Genomic DNA, 8620 nt, shown 5'->3' with positions numbered 1-8620 from the left:
TAATGACGGGGATCCAATGAGCTGCGCATGCCTGAGTTTCTGCAACGTGCCCCCGCCCCCCGCCGTGGAGTCTCTTTCTGCGCGTGCGTGTCCTGGCGGAAGTGATGGCTGACACGGCGAAGACTGCGCGTACGTGTCCTGGCGGAAGTGATGTGGACTGTGAGACTGATGGCAGTGAGGGACTTGTTGCTAAGATTTTGTGTCTGCATTTTTATGCTGGATGAATTGGCTGTTTTTAATACTGTTCTGTGTCCACCATCGCATTTTTGGGCAGCTCAAAACCTTGTAATCAGGAAATGGTCCACCTACTAAATAGCTTTGTTATCAGACCCCATAGAGAAGTTAGAGGGTCAATTAACAAAGATACAAGGAAAACCAGCAGTAAATCAAGGGGCTGGGGTTAACTAGATTCAGTGTGGACAAACATAGTGATGAAGAAAGTAATGTTATTAAATATAGGCAAAAACTCCAGGATCTGATGATTTCCAATGCAAACTGAGAGAATGCTGGATGGATTATATAGTCATGATGTGGAGATGCCGGCGTTGGACTGGGGTGAGCACAGTAAGAAGTCTTACAACACCAGGTTAAAGTCCAACAGGTTTGTTTCAAAAACTAGCTTTCGGAACAAACCTGTTGGACTTTAACTTGGATTATATAGTATATCTGTGGGGGTGGAGTTGGTGAAGCAAAGTGAAAGGTCGGTGATAGGTGGGAGCAAGGAGAGATTGCAACAAAGATGTGTAGGACACAAGACAGGAAGTTTAATGACGTGAAGCATTATGGAACGTGCTAATAGTCACAACAATAAAATAGTGCAAAGTATTACGAGGAGAACAAAGATCAGCAAAGATTAAGAACAAGTGACATGGCCCAGTGGAGGAGGGGGGAGGTGTATGGGACATAAATTTGGATTAAAAATAAGGGTCAAGATGGAGGAGAAGCATCACAGCCTAAATTGTTGAACTCAATGTTGAGTCCACAAAGCAGTCACACAGTCTCTGTTTCACCCACTCCACCTCTTCTCGGGTGGCGGGTTAGCAATGTTGCTTCACAGCGCCAGGGTCCCAGGTTCAATTGCCGTTTGGGTCACAGTCTGTGTGGAGTTGGTACATTCTTCCCGTTTTTCCATGGATTCCTCCGGTTTCCTCCCACAAGTCCCGAAAGACGTGATTGTTAGGTGAATTGGACGTTCTGAATTCTCCCTCTGTGTACCCGAGCAGATGCCAGAGTGTGGCGACTAGGGGATTTCACTGTAACTTCATTGCTGTGTTAATGTATGCCTACTTGTGAAAGATTATTATTGTACAGTATATAACCCAGCACATTCCCCCCTCTATTTAACTCTGAAGAGTCATATGTTAGCTATGTTTCTCTCTCCAAAGATACTGCCAGACCTGCTGGAAATTTCCAGAATTTTCTGTTTTTATTTCAGATTTCCTGCATCCACGGTATTTTTTTCAATTCTGATTATTTCCACCCTAGTTGACTTGAGAGAGCTGCTGATGTAGTGTTCATGATCTTTGAAAACTTGCAATTCAGAAATTGTCACTGGCTGTAGCTCTACTGTTTAAGAAGGGTGAGAAAGCTAAAATAAGGAATTAAAGCCCTATTTGTCTAATGTGATTTGAGGTGAAATTACTCAAATCTATTCTTAGGAACAGAGCAACTAAACATTGAGGCAAATACGAGATGCCCAGAAAGCCCTCAACATTTGTAAGAAGTAAGTTGTGCCGAATGAACCCAATTTAGTGTTTATTTGACCTGGGGATTACTACTGACCAGAAACAACTGGACTAGCCATATAAATACTATGGCTACAAGAGCAGGTTGGAGGCCAGGAATATGGCAGGTAACTCACCTGACTTCCCAAAGCTTGTTCATCATCCACAAGGCACTAATCAGGAGTGTGATGGAATAATCTCCATTTGCCTTGACGTGTGCAGCTCCAACAACACTTGACACCATACAGAACAAAGTTGCCTGCTCAATTGGCACCCCTTGTACAAACAATCACTCCCTCCACCACTGATGAAAAGTGGCAGCAGGGAATACCATCTGCGAAATGCTGGCTTAGCCAGCAACGCTCACATTCCACAAATTAATTTTTCAACAGGTAACAAAGGAACTGAACATGGGTGTTATATATATTATATATATAGAATTTAGAAGATATGGACACATAACAAAAATGAAATTGAATGCAATTAAAAGCAACGTATTTTGGCCAGGTCTTCATTGTAAATAAGAATTTGTTCACAATTGACTCACCTGGCTAAATAAAGGTTAAATGAATAAGTAAAGTAATGGTTTTGATAGGAAATTGATTGGGAGGTTCAGAAAAATTGAAATAATGGGAATGTACAGTATGTGACGTGGTCTCTCCAGTGTTCTATACTGTGGCCAGCTCTTCGCAATATACTTATAAACTACCTAGATAAAGCAATAGAGAGCCGTATGTTTAAGTTTATTGATTGCACTGTTAGGTGACACAGTGAATAATGTAGATGGGAGCAGGAAGTTGCAAAGGAACATTGATGGTTTAAATGAATTAACTGGCAGTGTGGGAAATCTTGAGGTCATGCATTTTGAACCTAAGTTAGTTTAGAGTAGTTTCTAAATGCCGAGCTGGAAAATGAATGATCAAATTGATGTTGGGGTCCAAGTACCGAAATTACAAAGTCAATGGAGAGGGACAAAAATAAATTATAAGACTAAAGGAATGTTGACCGTTGTCTCGAGGAGGCTGAATACAAAAGGAGGATGTTACAGCTAACCAGAGCTCAGGTTAGAATCCCATCTGGAATATTGCATTCAGTTGTAGGAACTACTCCTCTGGAAGGTATGGTTGCCTGGGAGAAAGTGCAACACATTCACCAGAATGATTAAGAAAATAAAATGATTAACTTACTAGGACAGGTCACTAGAATATAATCACATCTGTATCTTGAAATGGGTAATGCACCAAAACAGAAGTAAGAGTACAAGAGCATCTCAGTAATAGTAATCTTAAAATAGTGTGCTTCAAGATTAGATCCAAGAGTGATGTGAGTAGGACATGGACGAAGGTAATAAATGGGAAGGGAGCTTCTTATGAGGAAATTAGGGTAGAATTAAAGAGGGTAAAGTGGGATTAAATATTGACAACAAAGAAAAAACAGTGGGATATCATTTAAAGGATAATCAAAAGTTCATGAAAAATATATTCTACCAAAAGCTAAAATAACAAGCAGGCTAATTTTGGGGTACCATGGATGAATAAAGAACAGAAGAGAAAATTGAATCTCAATAATATGTGTAATTCCTTAGATACTAAAGGTAAAGAGAACAATAGAGAATATGAAGAATTTAGGAGATTTATTTAATAAGTATGTTTATTGAGATTTTACATTTTATAAAATAATGCAACAAAGTTACAAAATAATACATCGCCATAAACAAGGACAGGAAGGAAACCCAGAAACGGCTTAACCCACATGAGCACAGGAGAACAACATCGCAACTGGCTTAGTACAATCATTAGATAGAACAAGATACTCATATTGCCCCACCAGAGAGCGAGGGAGAAACAGGGAAGGATCATGAAAACATTGCAAAAATGCCACACCCTCCCACGTCGCACAATCCCACAATTAACATGAGAAATCAGGAAAAAGATACCCACATCATGATCGGGTGCACACCAATGTACATCTCCCTTAAATCCAGCAGCGGCAACGGCACCAATGACCCATCACAGCTTTCTCTTTCCAGATACTAGGCCATCTGCATCCACGTAGGAACCAGGAGTATATTCGTCATACCCACCATTACAAATACAGAAGAAAATACACAGAAACCCAGATCTACGGGAAGTTGTGCAAATAAACCTCAAAAACAGGCCCAGGGCAGAACCACAATTATGAAGAGAGGAGAGGAAGAGAGGAGCGGCAGCATTGGGGTGACATGGTACCAACGCATGGCATCGGATTCTCGAACCCAATCGAAAACTCATCTCCCATCTCTCACGAGGGACCGGGTTCAGGGGAATATCCCACCCGGATTCCATCTCCCTAACCTGTCAAGAAAACATTACACCATGCAGCAGGATTTTGATGACACAAAGGTGGCCCCTAACCAGGGATAGTGCTCTTTCAAGTGCAAGATCCCTCTCATGTGCCTCCCACAGTCCAAAGAAGATGGATTGGACATGATAAATTGCCTTTAGTGTCCAAAAGTGCCCTTAGTGTTGGGTGGGGTTACTGGGTTATGGGGATAGGGTGGAGGTGTTAACCTTGGGTAGGGTGCTCTTTCCAGGAGCCGGTGCAGACTCGATGGGCCGAATGGCCTCCTTCTGCACTGTAAATTCTATGATCCATTCATCTTCTAAAGGTGCCTGCACTCCCTCAAAGTGAGCTCTCATGCTTTGCACTGCAGAGCTGAAATTCTCAGTCAAGACAACATCATGAACGGCGGCCACCATCTGTACACACAGCACAGCCAAAGCAAGAACCCTCTTAATAGCAATTGTGCCACTACAAGCTGGGCCCCACCTCAACCCACTCCGACTGCTACAAAACAAGGATTTTAACATTTTATCTCCGCTCTTACTCGCAAAAAAGACAAGAGAAACTTCCAGGCACATTATACAAGCCAAGTAGCCCAAGTAAAAGTAAATATTAAATGTGCACAAGGATGAAATGAAGGATTAAAAGACGAGCTGCGGCGGAGCTTGCGAAAACGCAAATGTTCCGGTGCTCACATCACGTGACCCCCCCTTTAATTTGCGAGGTGTTTTTAAAATCTGAAATACAAAGGAAAAAGTAAAAAACGACCAAGGAATATCAAAATAAATTATGAAGTTTTCTATGGATGCAAAAAATGGAAAATTTAAGTAGGGATGTGGTCACTATAGGATGAGCAAGCAAAACCTCCACTTAATGTAAAGTAAATGGCGGGGGTATTGAAGAACTATTTTGCCTCTTTTTTTTTTAACTAAAGGTAACAAACTTCGGTGCATGTGACAATAAATCAAATCAAAAGAAATAGACACCATGAGCAGATGAACTTAAAAATGACACTTGAGATAGAAAGGAAGAAAATAATTGACAGACTACCAAAACTAAACGAGGAATAAAACCCCAGATCTGAGACCTGGTTCAGCTGGCGTTCAAAAAGATGTACAAAAAGGAAGATGGTGCACAAATCTTAGAACTATACACCACCTCATCCTTCTCACTGTAACCTTTGATATTGATGACCACACCATCGCCTCTAACACTCCGAACACCACTCCTCCTTTGGTCAGCTGAGTATGACTGCCTCGCCTGGTTTCATTATTATCTGCCTAGATGTAATATTGAGAAAATCAATGTCATTCTCTTCTGTCCTCACTACAAACTTCAGTACCGAGCCACCAGCTCCATATCTTTTCCTGGTCACTGTCTAAAGCGGATCTGCATTGCACGCAATCATTGTGTCGTATTGCATTACAGGGGGAAGGTATGGGAATGACGCTTAGATTAGGCTCATTTGGAAAGCTATTGCAGACACGAAGAGCCTCATGCACAGTAACGATTTTGTAATATCTGATGAGTTGAGCTTTCAACCTCCTTCAACTGCAGAAGTCAAGGGCATTCAGCCTCTGATCTTCAGGTAAGTGTTCTCCAAGGCATCCTTCAGGATGGGCGACAACGCAAAATCACCAAGCAGAAACTTATAACCAAGTTCTGCATACATGAGTACAGCCTCAACTGGGACCTTGGATTCATGTTGCATTACATTGACCTCCCTCACCATCTGGCCTGGGCTTGTGAAATCCTACCAACTATTCTGGCTTGAGAAAATTCACACCTCTTTAACCTGTGATTATCCCTCTCTACAGTTGCTCTGCCTGGACCTGTAAAGACTTAATTACCTGCAAAGACTCGCATTGAAAGTATCGTCTTGTATCATTGACTTTGTCTATATATATATATGTTTCTGGAACCCACTTCTTCATTCACCTGAGGAAGGAGCTGTGCTCCAAAAGCTAGTGATTCTAAACAAACCTGTTGAACTTTAACCTGCTGTTGTAAGACTTCTTACTGTGCTCACTCCAGTCCAATGCCGGTCCCTCCACATCATAAAAAATAAATAAGAAGCACATGTACATGAGCCCATTTCAGTGGGCATTTTGCACCAATAAAACCTATATTTATGTGGTGCCTTACATATAATAAAATGCCCTAAGACACTTCACAGGAGCAATTGAAAACAATAAACATAATTGAGTATTGTATGAGTATATTAAGTCAGATGACCAAAAACTGGGTCAAAGAAGTTGGTTTTAAGGAGAGTCTTAACGCAGGTTAGGAGGTCAGAGAGGTGTATAGAGAGCTTAGGACATAGACAACTAAAGGCAAGGCTATCATTTGTTGAATGATTGAAGTCAGGGGTGCTCAAGAATCCGGAATCAGAGGATCACAGCTACCGCAGATTGTTCGGGGCTAGAGGAGGCTACAGGGATAGGGAACAGCAAGGCCAGGGAGGAATTTGAAAACAAGGATAAGAGTTTTATATTGAAGATGTTTCTTGACCTATAGAATTTCCTGAAGGATGCTGTGTTCCGCATATCTGGGACTACCGGATTCTGAAGGCCCCATTCAAAATGCAGCGTGGCAAATTTTGGGACGCAGCAGTCATTCAAAGATGATTGCAACTCTTCAGCAGATCCAGGCCTATATTTTTACTTTTAATTTGTATGTTGCTGAAAACAGAAGCTGAACTGAAAAAGGACCTAAAAAGGAAACAGAAGAGGTAATCCTGAAAATGAAATCAGGGGCGAACTGAGATTGAAAGACACAAAATGACACAGATCAGTCCAGGCAGCTGTAGCAGTTATTGAGTCCACTGATACTGTACAAGCAAGCTGAAGAATTAAGCAAATGTAGTTGTTTCTGTCACTGGAAGATAATTGCTGGATCTAAGCCATCCAGACCGTGTTGAGCAGGATTTGAATATGTGTGCCGCTTGTGGTGCGGACTATGCCCGTGGACCTTGAGTTGGTTGTGCGCTGCTGTCGGCTGGAGATTAGACAAGCTGCAAGAAGGAGAGGGGCTGAAATTATTCATGAGGGAAATAGAGTTTGAAGGACTTTGTAACTCACTGTGATCATCAAAATCTGAATGAACTGCTGAGCCGATTCAGAAGATTCGCTTTAGCTACATCTGCAATTTAATTAACAATTTATAATTTCTATTTGACCACACTTTGTCTGCTAATTTGTTATAATCTCATGTTAATTCTGGATGTTAAGAGTATAGGATTGATAGTATTTAGTGTTTGCTTTGTTGGCTCTTGTGCAGTAAAAGCTCTTCTGTTTTAAACTGTAGAACCTTGTGGCTTAATTCTCTTAGGAAATACCTGGGATTTCATATTTCTTCCGCTTAAAATAAAAAGTTATTGGTCTCTACCGAGATCGTAACAGCATGACATGAACAGCGTGTTATTTTACCCTCATCCTCTTCTGTGAAGCCTGATTGAGTACTGGATGACACATGAACAGTCTGAAAATTGAGTTAGGGGAAGGGTTGACAGAGATGGTAGTGAAATAAGTGTGGCTGCCATCAGCATACATCAGGAAGCTGATGCTGTGTCTTTGGATGATATCGCCGAGCAGTAACAGGTAGACGGGACGCCAGAGGTGGCAATGTCGGACTCGGAAGAGAAACCATTGCAGGCGGTACACTGGCTACGATTAGGTGAGTGCAGCCTCGCTAAGCTGGACAACAATGGAGAGGCACTGGAGAAGGATAGTGCGGCCAACCATGTCAACGGCTGCAGGCAGGCCGACCACATTGAATCACACATAAAGCTCCCAACTGAATATTTGTTTGAATTCTAGAAACTGCTGTGGAAATGTACAGTTTCCACAGTTGTCACAAGTATACTGATCCAGCACTGAATTCAAAGGTAAATAAACGTGTGATTCTCTACTCCATGCTTGCACTGCCATCTGCTGGCAAGAAACATGAGCCACTCTGTTGAGAGAACACTTTATGGCCCAGAATCTTCCGGAATGCGAATCTCACTGCGCCCCATTTGCCCGATTGCTTTTCCTCAATGTTTAGCCACTGTTAGTTTTTATGCCAACAATGACTAGAAATGCAAGTTGATAATGAGTAATCTGGGATCTTGATTAATGGCAGGACCGGTTCATTAACCAATGAGATTTAAAGATTGAGAAACAGAGGATCCACAGCAGTGGCGTGCAGAGGGGGGGGGCCGACGGTGCATTGGCCCCGGGCATCCATTGGATGGGGGCATCCAATCAGAGAAGGAAAAAAAAAAAAAAAAATTTTTTTTTTTTTTTTTTTAAATTTTTAAAAAAAATTTAGATTACCCAATTATTTTTTTCAATTAAGGGGCAATTTAGCGTGGCCAATCCACCTACTCTGCACATTTTTTGGGTTGTGGGGGCGAAACCAACGCAGACACGGGGAGAATGTGCAAACTCCACACGGACATTGACCCAGAGCCGGGATCGAACCTGGGACCTCAGTTCCGTGAGGCGGTTGTGCTAACCACTAGGCCACCGTGCTGCCCCAGAGAAGGAAATAAGATAGTAATTTTTAAATTTCAGCGGTGATAAATCAATTTT

General features: G+C 41.9%; 1 long non-coding RNA gene across 1 annotated transcript; it reads left to right on the top strand.

The window, feature by feature from the left end:
* Window positions 1-84: 84 nt before the first annotated feature.
* On the top strand, window positions 85-7454 carry LOC119965289. Its single transcript, XR_005460483.1, has 2 exons — window positions 85-555; window positions 6564-7454. It is a non-coding gene; the product is annotated as an uncharacterized LOC119965289 (long non-coding RNA).
* Window positions 7455-8620: the final 1166 nt, after the last annotated feature.

This window comes from Scyliorhinus canicula, chromosome 4 (assembly GCF_902713615.1).
Source record: "Scyliorhinus canicula chromosome 4, sScyCan1.1, whole genome shotgun sequence".
Taxonomy (NCBI): Eukaryota; Metazoa; Chordata; class Chondrichthyes; order Carcharhiniformes; family Scyliorhinidae; genus Scyliorhinus; species Scyliorhinus canicula.
This window is presented reverse-complemented; position numbering and strand designations above follow the sequence as displayed.